Source organism: Bubalus kerabau, chromosome 14, assembly GCF_029407905.1.
Source record: "Bubalus kerabau isolate K-KA32 ecotype Philippines breed swamp buffalo chromosome 14, PCC_UOA_SB_1v2, whole genome shotgun sequence".
In the NCBI taxonomy this organism is placed as follows: domain Eukaryota; kingdom Metazoa; phylum Chordata; class Mammalia; order Artiodactyla; family Bovidae; genus Bubalus; species Bubalus kerabau.
The window spans coordinates 63,883,668-63,906,523 of NC_073637.1; the positions used below are offsets into that span (position 1 = coordinate 63,883,668).

General features: G+C 50.3%; 1 long non-coding RNA gene across 4 annotated transcripts; it reads left to right on the forward strand.

Annotated features, from left to right (window-relative positions):
* Nucleotides 1-294: 294 nt before the first annotated feature.
* LOC129626995 (uncharacterized) lies at nt 295-19,854 on the forward strand. 4 transcript variants are annotated; one of them, XR_008702370.1, is made up of 4 exons: nt 295-345; nt 1,618-1,938; nt 10,841-11,054; nt 14,374-19,854. It is a non-coding gene; the product is annotated as an uncharacterized LOC129626995 (long non-coding RNA). The 4 variants fall into 4 exon arrangements; XR_008702368.1 differs by lacking the exon at nt 295-345 and adding an exon at nt 356-972; XR_008702371.1 differs by lacking the exon at nt 295-345 and adding an exon at nt 356-972 and having other exon boundaries at nt 1,618-1,858.
* Nucleotides 19,855-22,856: the final 3,002 nt, after the last annotated feature.

Consider the following 22,856-nt stretch of genomic DNA (forward strand, 5'->3'; position numbering starts at 1 on the left):
CGCCCGCCTGCGGCGCTCTCCTCCCCGTGCCCCTCCGATCCTGGCCCCAGTCCAAGCTGACATCAGACGCTGGCCGCCCGGCCACCCTCTGAGTCAACAGTTTCCGAAGCCGAGCCTGCTGCCAGGGGCGGGGAGAAAGCGCTGCCTCCGGGGGAGGCGGAGGGGGCGGGGCGGTCGGGTCCGGCAGCCGCGGGAGGGTGGAGGTGGGTGGGGACCAGCGAAGCTTTTTTTTACAAGAAGTCACGGGGGTTGGGGGTGCGGGGGGCGGTTAGGGGGAACCGAGAGGGTGAAAACCACCCTGCAGAGCGGCCTGCGCCCAGAGCCACGTGCTGGAGCCGGCGCGGGGTGGGTGGCTTGCGGAGGCGTGGGGGAGGGAGAGGCCGATGCTGGGAAAGGCCCCAGGCCACGTTTCTGGGGGAGGAGATGCGCCGCGAGTGGACACGCTCGGCCCCAGGCCAGCCGGGGACCTTCGTGTCTGGAGAGGGCGGCCCAAGATCCCTCTGATGGGAGCAGCTCTGGCCTAGCCTCGGAGGGCCGGCCCTGCCTGCTCAGGGATGGCCTTGCAGAAATGCCCTGGCCTAAAGGAAATGGCAACCCACTCCAGTGTTCTTGCATGGAGAATCCCAGGGACGGGGGAGCCTGGTGGACTGCCGTCTCTGGGGTCGCACAGAGTCGGACACGACTGAAGCGACTTAGCAGCAGCAGCAGCAGCAGCAACCTAGTTGCCTCCTCTGACCGCGGTGGGATGGGGTTGAGGCTGAAGGGTCTTCTATCTCACCCCGCCCCTGCCCACCACCACCTCAAAGAGGATATCTGTCCAGGGGTCGAAGAATTTGAGAGGCTGAGTAAACTGGGGGTGGGTGGCCATCCAGTGAAGGTGAGGAGAGTGGTAGGAAGAAAAAAAGGAAGCACAAAAAGAAGGAAGGAGAATCTTAAGACCCTGCCAAGGATGTAACTGCAATCCTTGGAAAGGTGAGTTTCCTGTTACCTGAGGTACTAGGCCAAAATCCTGAGGAGAGAAAATGGATTAGCTGCAGGAAGGAAGGTGGAGTCTGGGCTTTTTTTGCTCTGGGTAAGAGGCTGGGCGATGGTCTGCCACTGTCTGGGTTCAGCAACCGCTTTGAGAGGCTGCCTCCTGTGGTTCTAGGATGTGAAAGTGAAAGTCGCTCAGTTGTGTCCCACTCCACTCTTTGCGACCCCATGGACTATGCAGTCCGTGGAATTCTCCAGGCCAGAGTCCTGGAGTAGGTAGCCTTTCTGTTCTCCAGGGGATCTTCCCAACCCAGGGATCGAACCCAAGTCTCCTTCATGGCGGGTGGATTCTTTACCAGCTGAGCCACGAGGTTTTTAGGTTGCTCAAGGACAAAAGATCTTTTAAAGAGCACCTGCTTACACCTAGAAGTTCCCTGACCCTTTGCCCTGCCCTTGTCAGACAGGAAGGAATGGAGAGGAGCCAGGAAGACAGAAAGCCAGCAGACCTCCACGGGCGCCTGGGTTTCCTCTCCTCCCAGTCCCCTCATCTCACCCCACCCTATACAACAGCCGTGGGTGGGGGGCTTCCAGCTGGAATTCATTCTCAATCTCTTTCCGGGATTTGACTGGCCCTTCTTTCCAAAGCCACAGCTCAGCAAGTGATGCCAGCCCCAGGAGGGGATGTCCGGGTCTCATCTTGCAGCCAGAAGGAGCACAACAGCTGGGTGCCCAGAACCCATCCGGGTCTGTGCAGAGCTGTTTGTCGGTGCGGCCTCCCAGGACTACGTGAGCTGCCTCTCACCCTGTATGACCCTCTTTCAGACCCAGGCAGAGCAGAGCTCCCGGCCCCCTTCCCCTCGTGCACAGCCTTCTCCCAAGTGTGTAGGTGGGTGGCTCATTCCTGCCGGGTCAAAACCACATTGAGCTGGACTCCTGGAAAGTTCTCTCCGGACCTCTGTAGAAGAGGTAAAAATGACAGCTCTTGGGAAACCAGGGGGTCTCATTTGCTGAGGTGGGTCAAGATGCGGAGCCCTGTGGCATCCAAGAGCAGAAGGACTGGCTGGGGATCCTCATGGGTGCTGTTAGTTAGGAGCAGAAGGTCCTGGGCCCTGGGTGTTTGCGCTTCGGGGGAAGTTGGTGGGCTGGACCAACGGGGGTTTATCCTGGGAGCTGAGGCCAGGTGCAGCAGGGGGCTCTGGCCGGATACTGAAGTCAGAAACACTGCAACCCCCAACTTCCACTTTTTTTTTTTTCTTCATGCTGAGAACGCCCTTGGTAGTGGCTGCCTCCTCCACTGTTTCAGATTCTGCTTTCTCATGTGTGTGTCAGAGAGGCAGTTATCACCTCTGTCAATCTCTTTTCTCCCACTCCCTGATCTGCGTGCCTATGGCCCTTGGCACCTGCACTGTCACCCTTCCCACGCTCTGCTTGGCCTGAGAGAGAGAGCTTTTGCTGTCTTCAGCTTCCCTCTCTACCCAGAGGCTTGCTGAAAAGGCCCAGAGTTTCATCTTTGCAACTCCTTCCTGGTGGAACGCGTGAGGAAGTGAATTAGCTGTCAGCTCCGTGCTCTTCTGCCCCACGCTTGGCCTGGCAGCCTCTTTCGTGTCTGAGGGCGCTTCCTGTTTGCTGTGTCTGCTGCCTCCATGAGAGCCTCATCCTGAGTTTTGACCCACCCTGCCCTTTGCCTCATGATTCAGCTCAGCCTTTGTGACCCTGGCTTGTTCACCTGATGGACCCCTGGAAGCTGCTCAGCAGGAAGAGCCTATGTGCCTCCCCTTAGAACCTTCCCTATGGGCTTCTCTGGTGGTTCAGGCGGTAAGGAGTGTGCCTGCAATGCAGGAGACCCGAGTTCAATCCCTGGATGGGGGATCCTGGAGGAGGGAATGGCAACCCGCTCCAGTATTCTTGCCTGGAGAATCCCAGGGACAGAGGAGCCTGGCAGGCTACAGTCCATGGGGTCACAAAGAGTCGGACACGACTGAGTGGCTAACACTGTCACCAGGCAGAGGGTCAAAGGGGCCTAAGTGTACCTCACTAAAGGCAACCCACCCATTGACTGTACATGAGCACCCAGGAACGCGGGTGGCCCTAACTGAAGCTAACGTGTCATGTGTAAATTCCGCAATGCTACAACAGACGAAGTAGGGGCTACCTTCCTTCACAAAACGTTTTCCAAGCGTGTTGTTGAATATGAGATTCCTCGTATGCATTTGGAGGACTCATTTTCCTCGCAACTTGTGGGGAATGGATATATTGAAAGTGAGATACGAAATTAGGAGACGAATTGGCAGAGATCAGTCTGTTTTCAGGGAGTCATGTAACCAAGTTCTGTATCACTGCACATGCCAGAAAAGTTGGAGAGGAAACCGAGCCAAACTAAGAACGTCTGCCTCAAAGGATTTGGCATAACTCCTCAAAACATCTGGCACCGCATGGTAGCATTTGTCATGCCACTGAAAAGCTAACCTCCAGTTGTCCTTGACCAGTGGAGCAGAGGGCCGGGGACCCTCTGTGTGAGAAAATGTGGTTCTAGCTTTGGTTTTTCTGTGTCTGAGCTCCACTACCTTGGGCCACCTGCTGATCTGTCTGTGCCTAGGTTTCTTCTGTAAAGTAGAGATCCTTATACCTGCTTCTTAGGGCTCTTTGGAGGACCAGAGAAAGTAACTGGCAGCCTGATGGGTGCCCAGTGTACACCTGGAACTATCACGACGTTGTAAACCAACTGTACTCCAATAAAAATTAGGTGGTTTTTAGCTGTTGGGGGTAACAACTTCCTTAAGTGTATGATCTTCTCCTTTGGGATCCTTTAGGTCTAGGTTCTGTCCAGGGTCAAGAAAGTCAAATTGAGAGAATGTTGAGCTATTTTTCAGAAGCCACTGGAGCAAAAAGACCCACATCTCTAGGAGAGGTAAGGAATTTAAGAGCAGCACAATCTGCCAGCCAATGGTGGATTTCAGGCCTGAGAGAACCTGATAATGAATCATTCTGAGGCCTAATCAGTGACAAAGATGACCTTTGCCCAGACATTGGCATGTTTGAGCCTTTAATGCAGGAGGTGTTGAAAGAACCTAATAAATGCTTATTCACTGAGTAAAATCCAAGTTGAAGGAAAAGTGAAAAATATATATTCTGGGTATCCCTGTGCCAGGTGAGATGTGACCCTGAGGGAAAACACTAAATCAGACCCTGCTCCCGTGGGTGATGGGTCCCAGAGCCTCACACCGGGCCCTGGAGTCTTGCTTCTGAGAATGGGAGCAGATCACATTCCCAGGAAGGACAGATTGACGGGCTGCATTGAGCACCATTGGTAGAGGGAGTAAAAACTGCCCTTTGCACCTCACCTCAGCTCTTTCTGGGCTTCCCTGGTGGCTCAGACAGTAAAGAATCTGCCTGCAATGCAGATAGACCCAGTTTCAATCCCTGGGTCAGGAAGATCCCCTGGAGAAGGGCATGGCAACCCACCCCAGTATTCTTGTCTGGAGAATCCCAAGGACAGAGGAGCCTGGCCGGCTACAGTCCATGGGGTGGCAAAGAGTTGGACATGACTGAATGACTAACACTTTCCCTTTCAGCTCTTTCTAGCCCATCTGACACCAGTCCAGAGAATGTATAGTATATTCTCCTAGGACTCCATAACCAAGGAACCACAAACTGGGTGTCTTAAAACAACAGAAATGTATTTGCTCAGAATTCTAGAGGCTGGAGTTATCTGCAGGGCCCTGCTTCCTCTGAGACTCTGGGTAGAATCCTTCCTTGTCTCTTGCAAGGAAGGTCCCTCATGCGAGTCCAGGGCCCGACATGAGGCTCTGGAACCCATCACCCACTGGAGCAGGGTCTGACTTAGTGTTTTCCCTCAGGGTCACATCTCACCTGGCAAAGTGGTACCCAGAATATAAACTCTGCACTTTTTCTTCAAACTCTTGGATTTGACTCAGTGAATAAGCATTTATTAGGCTCTTTCAACACGTCCTGCAATCCTTGGCATTCCTTGGCCTGTAGCTACTTCACCCCATTCTCTGCCTCTGTTAGCACATGGCGTTCTGTGTGCATCTTCACATGGCGGTCTCTTTATTAGAACCCCAGTCACACCGAATAAGGGCCCACCCTAATAGCCTCTTCTTTGTTTTTTTTTTTTTTTTAATATTTATTTCTGTTTATTTGTGCATGCTAAGTCGCTTCAGTTGTGTCCAACTCTGTGCGACCCTATGGACTGTAGCCCGCCAGGCTCCTCTGTCCATGGGATTCTTCAGGCAAGAATACTGGAGTGGGTTGCCATGTCCTCCTCCAGGGAATCTTCCTGATCCAGGGATCGAACCCACGTCTCTTATGTCTCCTGCATTGGCAGGCGGGTTCTTTATCTCTGGCGCCACCCTATTTGGCTCCACCGGGTCTTAGTTGTGGCACACAGGGCCTTTAATTGCAGCATGTGGAATCTAGTTCCCTGACCAGAGATCAAACCAGGCCCCCTGCATTGGCATCACGGAGTCTCAGCCACTGGACCATCAGAGAAGTCCTCCAATCGCCTCTTCTTAATTTAATTACACCAGCAAAGACCCTGTTTCCAAATAAGGTCACATCCACAGGTACTGGCCAGGGGGAGGGTGTTTAGGATTTCACAGTATCATTCTAAGGGAAAACAGTTCAGCCTGTAACATGTGGTAAGAGTGATGCCTTTGATAAACGGGCTGCTGCACAGGCCAAGAGGGTAGTCAACATGGGTGTCTTGCCCTGTGCCAGCAAGGGGGCAGATAGAAACAGCAAGTTAGCATCCACCTGTCAGGAGTCTCAGGAACACTTATATCCTTTATCCAGCAATGTACCACTAGGAATCCAGCTGGAGAAAAGCATCAAAAATGTTGTAAAACTTAATGCACAGAGGTCTTCTCAGTGTTGTTTATTAGAAACAACTTCAGCGTCCAACAGTTAAGGATGGTTATTAAAATAAGCCACATCCCACATGAGGGGGTGCTAATAGCTTTTAGAAATGATATTTCCAGGAAAAAAAATTTGAAACATGGAAAAAATGAAATGATATATTCCGTATGTTGTCAAATTTATTTAAAAAATGGACATGGAAGAAAAGAATCAATATAATGTTAACAGTCTCCCCCCTTCTTAGGAGAGATTATGAGTGATTTTTTAAAAAATTATTATTATGGGGCTATATATGTTCTCTGCATTAGCTTGATAACCAAGGAGAAAAAAGGCCTAATGTTATTTTAAAAATAGATATATAAATAGTTTCCTGGAATATACATTCCAGGAAAGTTCTAGCTGGGAGGAGAGTAGCAGCTGCTGGGTGTCCTGCTGATTTCTGTGTTTATAAGCCACAGCCGTAACCTCTCTAGAATTTCTCAACATGTAGCTGGATGGCTCCTTGCCTCAGAATTACCCATGATGCTTATTTAAAAATGCAGAATTCTAGGCCCCACCCCAGGCCTACTAAACTGGGCCCAGGAATTTGCATTCTTACAGGCTCTGCGCACTTGAGTTTGAATTCCCTTTATTTTAGAGGCTAGGGATACCCACTCATCAGTAATCCAGCATGGATCCAGCATGGTTTCTCACATCAGTCATTTTGAGGAATAAAACCAAATAAACAGGGAAGTTATTCTTTTTCTAAAGTTCACTCTTGGTTGTCCCTAGGACAGGAAGCTGCAAACCAAATATTCAAAACAATAGAAAATTCATAATTATATTTTATTTTGGAATTAAGCAACAGCAGGTGGTGTGTCTTAATTTATGTTAGGCTAATAATGAAAACGAGTTAACATTCCAGACTCTAGCCTGATAAGTGATAAAGTGTTAGTCCCTCAGTCGTGTCCGACTCTCTGCAGCTCTGTGGATTGTAGTCCGCCGGGCTCCTCTGTCCATGGGATTTCCCAGGCAAGAATACTGGAGTGGGTTGCCATTCACTTCTTCAGGGGATCTTCCTGACCCAGAGATTGAACCCAGGTCTAACCGGCATTGCAGGCAGATTCTTTACTGTCTGAGCCACCAGGGAAGCCCCTAACGTAGGTTGGAATTAAGAAAAGCAGTTGCAGGAGAATGCCGGCCCACAGGAAAAGCTTTGCCCTATTAACAAGCATGTATTCCACATACCGTTAGTTCAGCATCGTAATTATAGATGTGATCACTTTTAACTCACAACCTGAAGCTGAAGCTCTAGTACTTTGGCCACCTGATGGGAAGAACTGACTCATTGGAAAAGACCCTGATGCTGGGAAAGATTGAAGGCAGGAGGAGAAGAGGACGACAGAGGATGAGATGGTTGGATGGCTTCACCGACTCGATGAACATGAGTTTGAGTAAGCTCCGTGAGTTGGTGATGGACAGGGAAGCCTGGTGCGCTGCAGTTCATGGGGTCGCAAAGAGTCGGACGCACTGAGCGACTGAACTGAACTGAGGTGCCTTTAACTAATGGTTTAGGGGAACGATATTACAAGACGGAAGGTTCTTCACTTTGAGGTGTGTGCCAGCTTAGGGCAGGGGCTGGCTGAGAACACCCTCCGGGTCCTGTAGGCTGTGACTTGTCCAGACCCAGAGGAGCTGCAGCTTCGGGTGGGGGGAGAGAAGGGAGGCAGCTGTGCAATTAGCCATCTTGTCAGTAGGTGAAACTCAACACCACAAGGAGGCACGCATTCAGGGTATTAGTCCACACTTGTTGCTTCAGGGAGAAAAGATGAGCCATCAGGAGAACGAAATATCCCGAGAATTAAGACAGCCATGATTAAAAAAAAAAAAAAAAAAAAGAACTGAGAGCTCCAGCAGCTGTGGAACTCTGCTTCAGCCTGGAAGGGGCATGTCCCCTCCCAGGGCCCTCTCTAGAATGATGGCTTCAGGAAGCAGGTTGCCCTGTGCCTGACCCGACCTGTTTGTGTGGGAGGAGGGCGGAGGTGGTGGGGAGGGGGCAAAAAAATTGGGCAAAGTGCGTGGCCACCTTTCAATAACACCTTCCGATTGTGCTATGTCGTAATCCCCAGCGCTCTGGCCTGAGTGGATGGGAAATGAGAGCTGGGTGGGCAGGACCCTCGTCCACTCACCAGCTCTGGGAGGCCCCCAGCCTTCAGGCTGAGAGTAGGGCACTGGGGAGGCCGGGCCAGACAGGCCTTCTTCCCTGCAGCAATGGGAGGGAGCGCAGGAAGTCCTCCGAAAGGGTTAGGGCCCATAGAGGGAAAGAAATGTCAAAGGAAGCCCTGTATCTTTCATACAACGTGTAATTAACTCTCAACAGAAAGTGCCACGAATTCATAATGGGATCTGACAGCGAAGGAGGAAGACTCCGACAAGCATGAGATTTGTCGTGGGGTTTTTTTTTGTGTTTTTTTTTTTTTTAGTTTTTTAAAGGAACACGAACGGTTGCAGCTATAATCGTGGACCTCCTCCGGTGATAGTATCTCCCCAGCAACGAGCCGGATGGTGCTGTCTCCTGCCTGACCCAGGCAGAGTGAGCAGGAAGCGCCGGCGCTCAGGGGGTGGGGGCCGTCCGCAGCCACCTCGCTGTCTGCCTGGGGAGCCAGCCCCAGAGCCCTCTCCTAGCCAGGGGCCGTCCTTGGAGTCATCCCGGGTCTCCAGCCAGCAGCTCCCGAGGTTGCTCTTCCGGCAGAGCCCAGGCCTCCTCCCTAGTGCCCTGCCCTCCGCTGGGCGGCTGCAGGCTGTGAGGAAGGGTGGGGCAGCTGGAGAAGAAAGGCAGGGAGCCCCTGGGTGGGGTGGCTGCAGGTGGGCAGGGCCTGGGCGACCGCCAGAACAAACCAGGGCCAGCATTCTCCCCCCTGGGCACAAAGGGCTCAGTGTGAGGGACACACCCGTCCCATGTGCAAGCGAGAGGCTCACGTTTCCTGACAGAGGAGGCCCGTTCCCAGATCGTCCTGGGTGTGGCATGGAGGCTGAAGCCTGCTGGGCAGGCGCCACCCCCAACCACTGCCCCACCGTGGACTCCTGGTGACCCGGCTGGGTGGCTTCAACCCTCCTTATCCTCTGGTCTGTACATGAGGATGGAGAAAGGCCTGGACAGGCCGCTTAACTCCACAGGACATGGGCATCTGCCTTTTCTTCCTCTGAGAAAGAGCCTTCTTAGGTCCACTCCCCTCCCCCACCACAGACACACTAATGTGTGTGCACACACACACACATTCTTTAGCTCCCAGTTTAAATGAGAGAAGGTCCCGCCCAACCATACTCAGACTAGTCAACTCTATTGTGCAGACCCTTCCACTTCCCCCAGGCCGTTGCCTCAAAGAAGTTAAGACTAGGCCCCAAAGAAGTCAGGCCTAGCAACGTGTAACAAGAACCGTTGTACTGACCACAGTACATCTTTGCTGATGCTCACGGATCCCCTGGGGCGGCTATGCCTTGCCATTGAAAAGGATGGGTCACTAAGTTACTGAAATCTTCCCTGGGCCTGGTGGGCTTTGGGTTTTACAATGAAAGAGTTGGTAAATCAACTCTACTCCAATAAAAAAGGTAAAAAATCAAATGGAAAAAAGTTAAGAGAATACTTTTTCTACTCTCTTTTCATCAGTCAGTCAGGCCGAGAGCCACGGGGTCACAGGGCGGTCCACACAGCTCCTGCAACCCTACTGCATCGGGTGGGCCCTGCGGCCTCTGCAAGCAGGAGGGGCAGGCATGGTCCTCTGACCACTGCTGAAGCCAGTGGTAGTGGATGAGAAGCGAGCAGTCTTGGAATGCAGGGCTTTTCTCTGTCCTGTGTTGTGAACTATGAAGAGGACATTCATGTATTGAACATATATTTCTTGGGCGCCCATCTTGGTGCCAGAAAAGAAACAATAGTTCCTGCTCTCAGGAGCTTACATTTGACACAAACGCCTGGGAGCTTCTCTGCACTCATTTCCTATAGCTGCTCTAACAAAGCACCACAGATTGGGTGGCTTAAGCAAAAGAAATGTTATTTTCTCACAGTTCTAGACGTTAGCAATCCAAGATCAAGGTCTTGGCAGGGTTGGCTCCCTCTGAGTCACCTGATTTCTTTCTGCGTCTTCACACGGCGTTCTCTCTGTGTGTCTGTGTGTCCAAATTTCCCCTTTTTATAAAGATACCACTCATATAAAATTAGAGCCCACCCTAATGGCCTTCAGAAAAGGCAATGGCACCCCACTCCAGTACTCTTGTCTGGAAAATCCCATGGACGGAGGAGCCTGGTAGGCTGCAGTCCATGGGGTCGCGAAAAGTCGGACACGACTGAGCGACTTCCCTTTCACTTTTCACTTTCATGCATTGGAGAAGGAAATGGCAACCCACTCCAGTGTTCTTGCCTGGAGAATCCCAGGGACGGGGGAGCCTGGTGGGCTGCCGTCTATGGGATCGCACAGAGTTGAACACGACTGAAGCAACTTAGCAGCAGCAGCAGCAGCAGCAGCAGCAGCTAATGGCCTTATTGATTATCTCTGGAAAGACTTTATCCTCAACAAAGGTCATGTTCTGAAGTACAAAGGGTTAGGACTCCAATGTGCTTTCTTCTCTGGGAGGTGGACACAATTCAATTCATAACAACCTCTACAGAGACGTATAGGAAAGTATGAAGGCGAGTCAGTTGCCTTTGAGGTGCCTGCAGTCTCCTACTTCTTCAGGGTCTCTGGTGAATGTATGTGATTGGTGGAACCTGGGTCATGAACCTGTGCCGCGCTGCAGGGCAGGCTGGGAAATTCAGTTTCTGGCTTCTCACCTTGGGGAGGATGGGCATCTAATGTGGGATTTTACCCAAATACAGGAAGAGCATTCAAAGGATTCATGGAAAAGTGTCCACAAAGCACAAGAGGAATCTACTATGTAGGTGCTTTCAGATTTTCTCCAAGGGGACCGGAACACAGAGGATGAGAACAACCATGTTGCTGTTTTGTCTCCCCTTTAGTGCCTGGTGTTGTGTGCTGCCCACTGCAGAGACCAAACGTTGGTGACCACAGAAGACATCTGGCAAGTCTAGAAAATGGTGAACAGCTAACGTTTAGTAAGCATTTACTATGTGCCCGGAATTTTTCTGAGCTCCTTACATGCTCCTTACTTGCCTCATTTCATCCTTGAAGCAGCCTTAGGAAGCAGAGCTGATGATTACCTTCCTTTCACAGGTAAGAAAACGGAGATACTGAGAGGTCAAGCAAGCACTTAGTGGGTGAGAGAGTCAGGGTTAGAACTCAGCTATTTCAATCTGAGACTGGGAGCCTAGCCACTCTGCTCCCTAAGAGATGGAAGAAGATGGTGCAAGATGGGGGAAAACCTCCCGGCTAGGCTGTGGGGCAGGTGGGTGAGTGCTATTAAGTCATTTGCCCAGGTGGCAACCTGGAAGCTCACCAGAGCCACCCCTGGGTGGCAGATACATTGTCTCACGCTCTCTGTGAGCCAAGGTGGGTGTGATGTCGGTGTGAGACACTCCTGACAAAGTCCTCGGGAATCCTGGGAGGGAGGCGTGGGAGGAGGCAGTGGGGAGGAGGGAGGGAGTGGTGCAGGCTGGCCCAGGAGGCCCTGCCTGGCGTGGCTGAGGACAGCTTGCGTCAGAGGATGCTGGGCAGGGCGGGCACTGGCTCCCCTGTGAGGCAAGGAGGCCCCAGGCTGGGCCCTTGCCAGGGTGCTGCCTGGAGAGGACTGGATGTTCCCAAAGGTTCTTCCCCAGGGACCCAGAGGAACAGCTGGGTCTTGGAGGGGCCGGGGGGCTGCCAGGGCAGACCCTCAGTGTTAAGAGCCTCTGTGTTGCATTAGGGGCTTCCCTGGTGGCTCAGACAGTAAAAAAATCTGCCTGCAGTGCAGGAGACCTAGGTTCAATCCCTGGGTCAGAAAGAGCCCCTGGAGAAGGGAATGGCAACCCCCTCCAGTATTCTTGCCTGGAAAATCCCATGGACAGAGGAGCCTGGCGGGCTACAATCCATTGTGTTACAAAGAGTCGGACACGACTGAGTGGCTAACACTTTATCAGGTCCCTGCTGGGCTTCTCTGGTGGCTCAGATGGTAAAGAATCTGCCTACAGTGTGGGAGACCCTGGTTTGATCCTTGGGTCGGGAAGATCCCCTGGAGAAGGGAAGGGCAACCCACTCCAGTATTCCTGCTTGGAGAATCCCAGGGACAGAGGAGCCTGGCAGGATACAGTCCATGGGGTTGCAAAGAGTCGGACACGACTGAGCGACTCACACACACTCAGGTCCCTGCCGTGACGCCCAGAGGCAGAGACCTGGAACCTCTGTACCTGTGTCTACCCCTGTGCCGTTGGATGTTGCAGTGTTGCTACCTGAAATACTGTGGGTGAGGGTGGGGTTGGGGGTTGTGGGGAAAGGAACAGGAGACAAAAGTGAATGAGACACATTTGCGAGGCCCCAAGCATGCCTCACTGGAGATCTTCTCTGACCCTGGTCCTTAGGACATTCCAAGTCCAGAGAGTAATTTCAACAGTGTCCACACACGAGGGGTGTCTGTCATTCACCTATGAGCTCCCCTTTTGAGAGAGATGGGACCAACCTAGCAGCCTCCCTTTTCAAAGGGAAACAGGGTACATGGTGGAAGGTGGGCTTTTCTTAAAAGCAACAGAAGAGAAAGGTAAAGAGTATTTTCCTTTAGCACCAATAATAAGGTAAGAATAGGATGCTTTCCTATATACTAGCAAGGCATTTCCAAAACATACAAGAGTAACACAAGTAAAAAAGAAATGTGCAGGTAAAGAAATTATCCATTGGAAGTTTTTGATTTTTAAAAATTTTTGGAGGTTTTTATTACAGTAGGTGACTGTGAAATGAAATCATTTAGTCATGTCCAGCTCTTTGTAACCCCCCGGACTGTACCTCTATTCATGGAATTCTCCAGGCAAGAATACTGGAGTGGGTTGCCATTCCCTTCTCCCAGGGATCTGGGTCTCCTGCATTGCAGGCAGACTCTCTACTGTCTGAGCCAGTTAATAAAATAGATCAGCTTCAAAAATGTTTACAAACATCAGTGATATTCCAGAGTTTTAAAACCAGGTTAAATCTACAATAACATGAAAAATAACCAGGGTGCCCTAAGGTTCAAATATCTCCTCCCAGATAAGAAGCAGAGAAGGGGGATATTCATAGAATTTGAAGAATGAGGTGGGGCTGGGTTGCCAGATGAAATACAAGGTGGCCTGTTGCATGTAAATTCTAGATAATACAACGAGCATTTTGTTAGTATGAAAGCATGGTCCAGATATTGCATGGACATACCTATATGAAAAAAAAAATATTCATTGTTGAACTGAGATTTAAACTGAGCTGGCCATCATGTATTTTCATTTGCTCAATCTGGCCACCTTGGATGGGCCACCCATCCACTCCAGTGGGGGAAGGCAGAGAAGTGACTTCTGGAAAAGAGCCTGGCCTGTTTGCCTGGTGCCTGGTGTCAGGGACTCCAGGGAGACCAGGCCTCTGGCTCCAGGCCTGCCTCCCAGGGCCCTGGGAAAAGGCCCTGGGCCTCTTCTCGGAGCTCTGGCTCCCTGGAGGGAATAGGCAGGGCCCAGCAGCTGCAGAAGGAAGCCTGGAAAACAACCTGGAAACAGTTCAGGCTTCTCCGGGCAGCTGCCAACACATCTCCAAGTGTGCCAGGGCCCCCGACCACACCTCAGGCCACCTCCCGTGGGCCTGAGAGGTCACCCTGACCCCCTGGAGTAGAGTAACACTGAGCCACACTGCAGCTGACCCTGTAGACGGGCCAGCCTGCACTGACCTCTCCTTCAGGCCCGACGCTGAATTGCCCCCAGGTTCTCTGGGGCTGAGGTCATCAAATGCCCGTGGGCCTTTCCTGCAAGGCTGCGGTGCCAATCCGTAGGCATTCACTGGGTGACTAGTTGTGTGTGCTGCCCACAGGTACCCTGGGGAGGGGTCTGCTCCCCAGGATTCTGGGGAAACCCCTGAGTGAGGGTCCTGCGATCTCTCCTCTGAAGGTGAATGGAGCCTGCCTGCCTGAGGCCTCTGGGCCAGCCAAAGACCCTCCAGCCCCTCAGGCCCCCTGCTCTGCTAGCCATGCTCAGGGGCCTTCCTCCCAGAGCTGTGTGGGAGCGGTGTTTGTGTCCTTTCCCAGCAAACAAGGAGGGGAGAGGGTGGGAGGAAGAGGGGCAGGCCTGCCTTGGGAAGTTTCAGCTTGAAATGTTGGATGGGAGCACTCCCTGGGGTGCTGAGAAAGGAATGGACAGCTTATGAGAGAGCCTGGCTTTGTTAAGTATCTCCTGTGAGGTGCTTTTAGTCCCATTTTTACAGAAGATGAAACTGAGGCCCAGAGAGGTCATGGAATCTCTCTCAGGTCACACAGAAATGCCAGCCTCAGGATTCCCAGCCAGACCTCTCTGAGTGTTAACCTGGGTCCATTCTGTGCCTCTTTGTGGCCCGGGAGAGTTCCAATCTAGTTCAAGAGGAAATATCTACTGTCAACTCTGTTTTTCTACTGTGTTAGGTTCCTGCCTCCTCTGCTACCCCCAAGACTTGGCTCATGACTGAAATTTCGACAAGAAACTCATGCTGAAAGGAAACAACTGAACTTCTCTGTGTCCACACCAGGAACCCCATCTCCTGGGCTCTCAACCCTCCTCTCACAGAGCCAAGTGAGCTCTTGGGCAAGACTGTGGTGGTCTCGGCAGTACTTTGGGGATTGTCTCTGGTCCCTGCTCTCGGATGGCTCACTTGGTAATTCCTGACAGACTGCAAACCAGCCTCTCAAACTCAGCCTGTGTGGTTGGTTGAGTTTGGTTAAACTGGAGGATATAGGCCGCCATGATGCCCCACGCCTACCCTCCAGGTGACACTGTGACTTGTCCCTGCCCCCTTAGCCTTTCTTAGATGTCTCCCATAGAGGGCTCAAGCCTTCCTTATCTTGGGCATTTCTCAGAGTGTCTCTAGCACTCCAGCCCCCTTGGGCCACCATTCCACCCCCTCAGCACCTCACAGCAGTAGGATGACAAGAAACGTCTGAGTACGGTGGGGAGAGCGTGGGGGCTGGGAGGTGAGAGGGAAGGCTCTGTTTCTTCCAGTCATGAGCTTCCTCTATTGACTCACGCATATGTATTGGCTGGATGGGGAAACATGGGAGGAGATGGAGGCTGGATGTGGTAATACCAGCCCAGTGGCTCTTGGCTCCAAGTCTGCTCACAGATGTTTGTTAACCAGACGTTGTTAGAAAGGACTTCCAAGCTCTACTTGCACCTCCTCTGCTGAGGGTTGACTCAGTAGCATTTCTCAGAAGCCCCTTTCTTCTGTCACAGCTTGCAACTCCTCTGACTCCAGAAACATCCAGCCTACGCAGTGTCTTTTCTTGACTGAAGTGTGGCTATTGGAACCATACTGCCTGGGTTCCCATCCTGGCTCTGAACCCTCTCAGACTTGGGGGTGATCCTCAATCCCTCTCTGCCTCTGATCCCTTGCCTCTGACGTGGGGATGAGAGCAACTATAGCCTGGAGTTGCTGAGATGGCAATGTTGTCAGCTGTAAAAGACTTAAAATAGTACCTGGTACATGGTAGGTGCTATGGAAGTGTTAGCAGCTGTCTTATTATTACTATTATGATTATTTTCTGTCTCCTCTGCCCTTTCCTTCCATGTCTCCAGTCCAGTCTTTATCGATGCACTGTTCTCCAAAGCCTCGGCGTGCTGGCTGGGCAAAGCTGTCCTTACAGGGTGGTGTAGGGGCCTTGGAAGGCTGGAGACTCTCCCATGGAGATGAACATGTGCCTCTGAGAAGGTGTGGGGACCCCTGCAGATGGTTCTGAGGTGGGAAGGAGCAAGTCACCCTCTGCTGTACTGAAAGGAGTACAGCTGCCTAGAGCAAGGGGCATGTCTCCTGGTGGTGAGGGAACTTTGGTTTGGGTCCAAATAGTTCAGAGAAACACGCATCAGTCAGAGGACTTCTGAGTGTATCCAGATGGAGGTGAAGCCGCACACCTGGTCTCAGGTGGGATGAAACTGTGGAACTCCGATGGAATTCAAACCCAGCCCAAACTCTGATTGAGGTTTGAACCCATGAGCTGGGACTTGAACCCACTGTCTTTTCATTGAAATCACACACCTGGTCTCAGGACTTAATGAAGATCAGCTTCTTTGTGTCTCGGTGTAGAAAGAATTCATTGAGAGGCAAAGTGATAGGTAAGAAGTGTCAATAGATTTATTGAGAGAGGTACACACTCCACAGACAGAGTGTGGGCCATCTCAGATGGCAAGAGGCCCCAAAACAAGTGGTTAGTGTTTATGGGCTGGGTAAATTCTTAGGCTAATGAGTGAGAGGATTGTCCAGCCATTTTGGAGAAGGGGTGGGGATTTCTAGGAACTGGGCCACTGCGCACTTTTTGGTCTTCTGTGGTCAGTCTAACTGTCAGAGCACCAGTGGGTGTGTTGTTCAGCATATGGATATTTTACAGTGAGTGTATAATGAGGCCCGAGGTCTACTGGAAGTCAAACCTTCCACCATTCTGGGTCTAGTAGATTCTAATCAGTTTATGTTGTATCCACGACGACTATGTCATTCTCTTAAAGGTTATATCCTGCCCCCTTCCTCCTGTTTCAAAGGTTACAGTTAAGACACTCATACAATAGGACTCTAGTGGGTTGGTGGGTGGCTCCCCAAGAAATATGTCCATGTTCTAGCCCCCAAAACCTGTGAATGTGACCTTGTTTTTAAAGAGTCTTTGCAGATATCATTAAGAATCCTGAGATGAGGTCATCCTGGATTATTTGTCTGTGTCCTAAATCCAAGGACAAGTGTCCTTGTAAAAAGTAGAAGAGGAGAATTTGCAAACACAGAGGAGAAGGCCAAGTGAAGACAGAGGCAGAGTCTGAAGTTTTGCAGCCAAAGCAAGCTTGGAGCCACCAGAAGCTGGAAGGGAAACTTTGGAGAAAATGCAGCCCTGAGGACAACTTGACCTTGGATTTTTTTTTGCTCCCAGAACTGTGAGAAAAATTCATTTCTGTTGTTTAAAGCCACCCAGTTTGTGGTAATTTGTTTCAACAGTTACAGGAAATTAATAACAAGGACCAACTGCAAACCACAGCCTATCTGTACCCCAAAAGGGAAAGGAAAAGATAAGGGGCCATGGTTTGAAGTGGTGAAGGCAGAGAGAAATGAAACTCAAAGGATCGATGAAGGACTTTCATCGACTGCCGCATGTGATGGAGCAGATTGTGCACCACACAACCGTGCGTGTCATATACTGCATGGTTGTAGATCTGAGTATCTGCTTGGTTTTTCCCTGCAGGGGTCAGCAAGGTGTCTTAAGGAAGGGGTGCCTCTTACTAAAACATACAAAATTACCCTATGGCCTTGTTGGTGTTAGTGAGAAACATCTAAATAGCCCTGTCCAGTGGAACTTTCTGCAAAGGTGGAAATGTTATGCTGTAATTATTGTTGTTCAGTCACTTGGTCATGTCCAACTCTTTGTAACCTCATGGACTGTAGTACACCAGGCTCCTCTATCCTCCACTGTCTCCCAGGTTTGCTCAAATTCATGTCCATTGAGTCGGTGATGCTATCTAACCATCTCATCCTCTGCTTCCTCCTTCTCCTTTTGCTCTTCATCTTTCCCAGCATCAGGGGCTTTTCCAATGAGTCAGCTCTTCACCTCAGGTGGTCAAAGTATTGGAGCTTCTGCTTCAGCAGTCCTTCCAGTGAGTATTCAGGGTTGGCTTCCTTTAAGATGGACTGGTTTGATCTCCTTTCAGTCCAAGGGACTCTCAAGAGTCTTCTCCAGCACCAAAGTTCAAAAGCATTAATTCTTTGGCACTTATGGGACCATCCAATAGCATAGCCATGAGTCACATGTGACCCTGAGTACTTTGAATGTGGCTTGTGCAACCGAGGAGCTGAGTTTTATTTTAGTTAATATAAACTGTAAACGCCACATGTGGCTGGGGGCTACCATATTGGACACGCAGCCCCAGGTCAAGAAAATGGAAGCTCCCTACTGCTCAGTGCAGAATTTAATCACCAGAAGCATGGCCACTATTCACTTGATACTATCCATGGGTCCCTCTGCAACTTAGTCCCTGTTGAGTGGAGGCAAGGGAGTCAGTCAGGGACCAAGGTGGTGGGAGAGGTGGTGACAGGCAGTGAGGAGTGCCTGGGAGTATGAGAAATACCTAACCAGACTGAAGCAAGGGTCCAAAAGCAGAAGGGGGTCTAGAGGAATGCCTGCCCAAGGAGGTTAAGAGATTTCTCTCTAAATTGCTGTCTTTCCCTACCCTTAGTCACCCTTCATGAACTTGTCAGTCCTGAAGTTAGCAGAACTCTTTAGAACCTTTTTTTTTTTTTTGGTTGCACCAGACAACTTGGGAACCCCCTGTAGCTCAGATGATTAAGAATCTGCCTGCAATGCAGGAGACCTGGGTTCAATCCCTGGGTTCAGTGTCTGGGTCAGGAAGATCCCCTGGAGAAGAGAATGGCAACCCACTCCAGTATTCTTGCCTGGAAAATTCCATGGACAGATGAGCCTGGCGGGCTACAGTCCATGGGGTCACAAAGAATTGGACGTGACTGAGAATGTACAAACACACACTGCAAAGGAAGAAAACAAATCTCAAATTCCGTTTTTTAGGTAAATGTGATATAAATCGATAGAGACAATAAAGACTGTGCAAAGAAGAAAATCAAAGACCAGTATCGCTAATGGATGGGTGCAAATATACTTAAAAAAGAAAAAAAGCACATGAGCCTACTCTCACAGGGCTTAGTTCAGTTCAGTCGCTCAGTTGTGTCGGACTCTGCGACCCCATGAACCGCAGCACGCTAGGCCTCCCTGTCCATCACCAACTCCTGGAGTCCACCCAAACCCATTTCCATTGAGTCAGTGATGCCATCCAACCGTCTCATCCTGTGTCGTGCCGTTCTCCTCCTGCCCCCAATCTTTCCCAGCATCAGGGTCTTTTCTAATGAGTCAGCTCGTCACATCAGGTGGCCAGAGAGATATAGAATCACACAGGAAGTGGTATTAGCATGTCTGTAGCATCCATACAGCAGGAGATGCAGCTGTTGAAAATAATTTTCTTAAGAGGTTGTTAATTTTACAAAAAGCAGATCATAAAATAGAATTATAGTCTTTCATTTTTTAAATAAAAATTTATCTATAGTCAAAGAAAAAAATGTCTGGAGGGATATATCCCAACGTCTATGATGTCAGGGCTCATCAGCCAAAGGACACCAGGAACATATGTGTAATGGGGTTTATGGGCAGTGAGGGGCATCTCAAGAAGAAGCTGCTAGAAAGGAATTAGTATCAGGTTTCAGCTTGTGGTCATTGCCTTGGGGGATGGTTCAGGCAAGCGGGGCTTTGCTCTGGACTGGATGCTGCTGGGAAGTGGGGGTAATTTTATGACTCGATGTCCTAATAATTCGCATCAAGATGAATGGAATGAGGTTATAATTGGTAATAACAAAACAAAAACAGCAGGGATTTCCGCAGTGCTCCAGTGGCTGACTACACACTCCCAGTGCAAGAATCATGATCCCTGGTCGGGGCGCTAGATCCCACATGCCACAACTAAGGAGCCCACAAGCCGCAATGAAGACGGAAGATCCTGAGTGCCGCGACTGAGACCCGGCGCAGCTAAATAAATGAATATTACAGAAACAAAAACAACAGTAACTTATAAGCCAGAATAGGGGGGTGTTTGGTTATTTTTGTGGTTTGGATGATGCTTTTGTTTCTGTCTCGTGCAGACACGAGTACAGAGTGGTTTTTTTCTTGATCTTCACAGTGGCAGTGGCCTGGGCTACTGTGGGTATTCTGTGGAGCTGGACATGCTCAAGAAGAGAATGGTAGGCGACATTCTTTGTCCCCAAGACCAAGGTGCAGTTGTGAGAGTGTTGCCAGCTTTGGCCAGCAGGGGCTGGTTTGCTGCTTTGCTCTTTCTTAACGGTGTATCTTAATGCTCTGTGTGTTGGGGTTAAAAGTGATTTTCATTTTCTACTTCATACTCTGGAAAATGTTTTTGTTTTTTTAAATCATGTATTACATTTATCTCATTAAAAATAGCTCTTTTCTTTCTGAGCAAAAAAAAAAAAAACAACAAAAAAAACCAAACCCAAACAAAAAACCCAGCTGCATAAGAAAACGCTAAACTGGGTAAACCCAACATTTGGTGAGAGAGGTAGATGGCCCCGCTGGATGCCCAGAACAAGAGCCACACAGCTGTTCACGCCACATCCTGCCGAGAAGCTCCACTCAGACGTGTCCCCAGGAGGCAGGCGGGGCGTGCCACGGTTAGAGTTTAGATTGGAGGGAAATTGAGGTTGCTCAAGACTCACTCCAGGGGCCAGGTGGTGAGAAACACGGCTGGCTTCACCACTGGGTGGAGGTCACCTGGATACCTTGGACACCTGCTCCGAGGCGCTGCCAGGCCAGAGGTGGTCACGTGGCCTAGAGCTCTGGCTCTCAGCTTGGCCTGTGCTTCAGAATCACTTGGGTCAGTTGATACCCTCCCACACCTCCAGGGCTCAGCCACCCTGACCAGTTAAATCAGGATCCCTGGGGAGCAGGGCCCAAGTGTGAGCATTTCTTGGCTCTGCAGGAGGTTCCTCCAGCTAAACCCTGCTCCTCCGACCCTGGTTTCATTCTCCTTCTTTAGTTTCTACCCTCATCTTTTCCACTCCCTTCACCTCTACTGAAGCGCAAATCTTCACTTCTCTCACCTAAATCATTCCTGTCCTCCACTCTCCCTGACTGATCTTTGTTAAAAAAAAATAATAACAATTAAAAAATAATAGAGGTCACTGGTTCTCATCTCTGGCAGGGTATTTGAATCGCCAGGGGAGACTGAAAAAGCATTCCCAGTGCCTGGCCCCTCCTTTAAGAGTCTCTGATTCCATCGGTCTGGGGTGGAGCCCAGGCACTGGTATTTTTCTTAAGTTTCCCAGGGGATTCTGTTGGGGAGTCAGGGCTGAGAACCATTGCTGTAGGTACTTTTTCTCCCCAGCCCAGCAGGCGCCAAGCGAAGGAGCTGACCCTGGAAACAGAGGCATAAGAGTTCTTTAGGGTCCTCTAGGGCAGTCTGTCACAAAGGGGAGGGGCCCTTCTCCACAACTTTGCTGGAGAAGATCACCACGTAGCTCTGTTTGCATCTGGGCAACCACGTAGGGTGTTGGGGGAGGAATTCAGCAGCTATGGTGATAGCACCTAGTGATGAGGTGGTCCCTGGCAGAGGAGGACTGGAGAAAGAGAAGGGAGAAAAAGACAGGAATTATGTCCTAGCTGATGTCCTGAATCCCTTGAGGGGAACTTTGCAGAGGGCTGGCTCCCCCTGGAGTAAAGGGTAGGGAGGGGGGCAGAAACTGGGGAAACAGGGTGGATCTCAATGAACACTTGATTGTTAAGAGCTCTGAGCCTGGGAGGCCTATGATGGATGCTGTGGGGTCCCACCCAGATCCCCTTGCAGGGCCCAGGCACTTCACCCTTAGCTGCAGGAAGCTTGTCTGCTGACTGCTCACAGTTGAGTCCTTCCCCAGGAATTGCCCTCTGATGAAGGGAGCTGCCAGGTGCAAGGCTGTGTCCTCTCCCCAGGGCAGTCTGCATAGAATGACTAGTCAACAAGGAGGGTCACAAAGACCCAGGCCCCTTGCCTCCTTTGATGACACCCCAGCTGCAGAGCTCCCCAGGGGATCAGCTGATGTGTCTGATATGAGCACATCCCAGTGCAGCCTTGTCTCTGCCTGATCATTCTTCCCTCACGCCCCTTGCAGTGCTGCTCTGGCTTTCTCCCCATAGGCCTCCCCACATGCAAATTCCCAAGTCTGTTTCCAGGGTGCCTGACCTTAATTTATGTGTGTGGGTCCAGAGAGGAATGAAGTTGGGTTGCGTTACAGCTGCTTTGGGAGCCTCATGGAACATTTGTAGATTCAAAGAACATAAAAACTGCAACTCTGATCAGATACGGGCTCTGCTTACAATTCCTCGGTGACTCCCTACCACCTCTGTGATAATTTGAGAGCTCTTTCGCAATCCAGCCTGACCACCACCGTGGGCACCTCCTCCTCTCCCTGGCTCTCCAGGCAAGGAAAACTGTGATAAAATACATGTAAGATAACATTTATCATCTGAACCATTTGAAAGTGTACAGTCAGTGGCATTTAGTATATGCACAGTGCTGTGTAACTACCACCCTATCTAGCTCCGGAAGATTTTCACCACTCCCAAAAGAACCCCCTATTAAGCAGTCGCTCTTCATTATCTTCTCCTCCCAGCCCCTGTGTGCATGTGTGCGTGTGCTAAGTCACTTCTGTCGTGTCCGACCCCTTGTGACCCTATGGAATGTAGCCGCCAGACTCCTCTATCCATGGGATTCTCCAGGCAAGAATACTGGAGTGGGTTGCCATGCTGTCCTCCAGGGGATCTTCCTGGACCAGGGAAGGGAAGCCCCCTAGCCCCTGACAGCCATCAATTTATTTTCTGCCTCCACGAATTTGCCTACTGTGGATATTTTATGTAAATAGAACCATACAATGCGTGGCCTTCTATTGTCTGGCTTCTTTCACATATAGTGTTCATCCATGTCATAGCATGCATCAGAACGCCATCCTTTTTATGATTGAATAATGTTCCATTTGGAATAACATTCCAAATATATCACATTTTGTTTACCCATTCATCAGTCAATGGACATGTGGGTTGTTTCCAGCTTTTTGGCTTTAGTGCCGCTATGAACATTTGTGTACAAGTTTTTGCTTGAACATATGTACTTAATTCTCTCGAATATCTATCTATATACATATATTAGAATTGCTAGGTTATATGGTAACTCTCTGTTTAACTTTTTGAGGAACTGCTAGACTGTTTTCCATAGTGGCTGCCCCATTTTACATTCCCATGAGCAACGTATGAGAGTTCCAATTTCTCCATATCCTTGCCAACCCTTGTTGCTTTCTGGTTTTGGGATTGTAGCCATCTTCATGGGTGTGAAGTGG